This window comes from Micromesistius poutassou (assembly GCF_964030765.1).
Source record: "Micromesistius poutassou genome assembly, contig: SCAFFOLD_5430, whole genome shotgun sequence".
Lineage (NCBI taxonomy): Eukaryota > Metazoa > Chordata > Actinopteri > Gadiformes > Gadidae > Micromesistius > Micromesistius poutassou.
The window spans coordinates 12501-16188 of NW_028179963.1; positions in this window are offsets into that span (position 1 = coordinate 12501).

Genomic DNA, 3688 nt, shown 5'->3' on the forward strand with positions numbered 1-3688 from the left:
GGCTGTAAACACAGACCGGGGGCCTGCCCTCTGGCCGCCTGTACACCAGGGCCATAAAGTTTCATTTGAATCCCTGCCGACCGTAAAAGGCTCTGCTTCCTGTTCCTGGGCCGCACATCGTGTGCAGTAGGTGAACCCCTCTCAAAGAGCACAGTGGGGGAGAGGGGGAGAGGGGGAGAGAGGGAGAGAGAGGGTCAAAGACAGAGGGAAGGGGGTGGAGAGGGAAGGGAAAGGAGGGAGGGAGAGAGGTTGAGAGAGAACTGTGGGATAGAGAAGATGTTGAGGGAGATACACAGAGAGGGGTTGGATATCTCCTCCTGTCTCCTGTCTCTCCTCCTGTCTCTCCTTCTGTCTCTCCTCATGTCTCTCCTCCTCTCTCTCCTCTTGTCTGTCCTCCTGTCTCTCCCCCTGTCTCTCCTTATGTTGCGTAAGCACAGGGGTAGAAGAAGCGGTGAGTTAGGATCTGGGTCGAGCAGCGCTCAGCTAGAGGAGAAGGAGGAGGAGGAGGGGGAGGAAAAGGAGGAGGAGGAGGGGGAGGAGATGGAGGAGGAGGTGGGGGAGGAGAAGAAGGAGGAGGAGGAGGTGGAGGCGGAGGAGGTGGAGGAGGAGGAGGAGGAGGAGGAGGTGGAGGTGGAGGTGGAGGAGGAGTAGGGCTCCAACTGTCACATGAGGCAGGTTCAGAGCAAGGTTAGCCAAATACTGAATAAATCAAAGAGGGGTCTCCATTCACCCCCACCCAATTCATCCCCTGCGGCCTCTAACTCTAGCTTTCAGGGTCTGACTGACTGACTGACTGACTGACTGACTGACCAGGCGCAGGTGTAAAGCCAGGGCTTCTAGGTGGTGGGGGTGGTGGGGTAAATCAGAGAGACACAGCTTGGGTCCACTGTGATCACATTCCCGGGTGTCCCTGTGGGATACCCCAGGTCTTATACCCCCGGACCCTGGGCTGAGCAGAGGGAGGTGGGGGGAGGGGGGGGCTAGGCAGGGGGCCTGAAGGAAGCAGAAGGCAGTGTGGGGGGGGGATATCTTTCACAATATGCTATTCATTTCAGAGCTCATTCAGCTGTTTTTTATTGCAGATTCCGCAAGGGGTTTTTGGCGGTCGACTGATCAGCGTCTCCACTGTACCTGATATTCTCCATGGGCCGTGAGCAGGGTTAGGGGGATAGGGGTACGGGGTTACAGGGGTACAGTGGTACAGGGGTACAGCGGTACAGGGGTACAGGGGTACAGAGGTAAGGGGGGTACAGGGGTACAGCGGTACAGAGGTAAGGGGGTACAGGGGTACAGCGGTACAGAGGTACAGGGGTACAGAGGTACGGTTACACACGTGACCGCAGCGTTTCTTACTTTGTGCACTCCGGTCCACGGCGAGGTGTGCGTGTGTGTCGTCCCGTGTGTGTTTTTCCCTTTATGCCGTCCAAGCATTCGTCATGGCAACCGAGGGGCCTGGAAAGTCAGCCTCCAATGATCCATTTAATACGTTCTAGGCGCCCTGAAACCGGAGTCCGTTTGACTCGCGGTGCGGTGAGGCTGAACGTATCCTAAGAGCCCCGGCCAGCGCAGGCCTCGGTCATTATTCACATCCCATAATCCCCGGGTACCAGTCAGGCAGCCAGTCTCTTCAGCCTCAATGGAAGCATTTCCCCAAACAGCGCCCACATGAATCCCCTGGGATGAGGCAACGTGGAGTTACGTTTGGAAATGGTTGTATTTAATGTCTCTGTACGAGAGAGTAAAAAAGAGCTGATTAACAATGTCGTTATGCAACATTGGCAAAAAAAAATTATTCTTATTTCTTAATTTTTCTTCTTTCCTCTCTCCCTCCCTCTCTCCTTCCTTCCATACGTCCTTCTATCCATCCTTCTATCTTTCCTTGTCAGAGGAGGAGGGAAGGAGGGAGGAAGGAAGGCGGGAAAGGAGGAGGAAAGGGAGAGAAGGGATGGACATCACCTCTGCCCAGCAGATGGCTGGCAGGCTTTGTTCTGATTGGACGGCTGACAGGCTGTGTTCTGATTGGACGGCTGGCAGGCTGTGTTCTGATTGGATGGATGACAGGCTGTGTTCTGATTGGATGGCTGACAGGCTTTGTTCTGATTGGACGGCTGACAGGCTGTGTTCTGATTGGACGGCTGGCAGGCTGTGTTCTGATTGTACAGCTGACAGTGTGTGTCTGTGTGTGTGTATGCGTGTGCGTGCTTGTGTGTGTGTGTGTGTGTGTGTTTCTGAGGAGTAGAGACGAGAGGGAGGAGAGGGGAGGTGGAGAGGACTAGAGAGCAGAGGAGAGGATGGAGGAGTACAGGAGAGGAGAGGAGAGGAGAAAAGAAGAGGATAGGGTGAAGAGAAGGAGAGGAGAAGAGAGGAGGAGAAGATGAGGAAGACAGGAGAAGAGAGGAGAATAGAAGAAGAGGAGGAGGAGAAAAGAAGAGGAGAGAGGATAGGGGAGGAAAGGAGAGGAGAAAGGAGGAGGATAGGGTGAAGAGGAGAGGAGAGGAGGAGAGGAGTGTTGCCGTTGGTTACAGTGTCCTCTCTCGGCGGCGGGGCCCTCCACACCGGACCCCGGGTCATCCATCAGGGAGCGGGGGCCGGGGGCCCTCACCCACGGCGGGGGGCCCTCGGCGACACATCAGTTGACCTGTCACAGAGCAGGAGTTATTATACACTGTGGGGTCAGAGGTCAGGCCCTGAACACACACACTGGCATGTGGACACACTCTTACACACGTGCACACACGCGTGCACATGCACGCACTCACGCATGCACATACACATACACACACACACACACACACACACACACAACAATGATTCAAAGGCATGATTCACAGGGTGAAGAGAAAGGGTTATTGATAAATTGAAACGTCAAACTCAACCTTTTATATCCGTCTGTCTTCAGTCTTGAACCTTGAGTCTTCTGACGGCTCAACCGGTGTCTTGAGGCCGCTCTTAGCGCGCGTAACCGTAGCAACAACAGACAGACACTCAGAGCATGACCTAGCACAGGTAACCCAGACACGGAGGAATTCCAGCAATGCCTTCATCATGGCCTCGGTGCCGAGCGCCAGTCACACGCCTACGCTCCAAACAGACTATGGACTACCTCATACATGAATATGTATAAGGGCAGCCGGTGGCTGCGCGGCGTCTACATTACTCGAGGAGGGAAGACGCACGCCTCTTCATGAATTCCAGTCATTACTGTTTTCATAAGCCCCTTATCAAACTCGGATCATCTTCTAGGGAAAAAAAAAATTAAAAAGCGGTGAATACGATCAACCTTTATCTCCGAGGACTGGAGTGCGTAGCGAGGAGGGGGGGGGGGGAGGGAGGGCGAGGGAGGGCGGCTGTGGAGCTGTTCTTCATTGCAGGTCTTCTGTGCAGCATCGTATCTGTTTGATCGGCATATCAGAGAGAGAGGGAGAGAGAGAGAGAGAGAGAGAGAGAGAGAGAGAGAGAGAGAGAGAGAGAGAGAGAGAGAGATAATGAGAGAGAATGAGAGAGACACACACACACACACACACACACACACACACACACACACACACACACAAGGCCTGCTGTCACTTCTTTTGAGGGAGATGGCCAAGGGCGAGCAGACGGGAAGAGAGCTCCTGCTTTATAAAGAGTGACCTGCTGCTAAACTGTTTTTTTTAACCGTTTTTAAAAGCAAACAATGTTGGCCTTG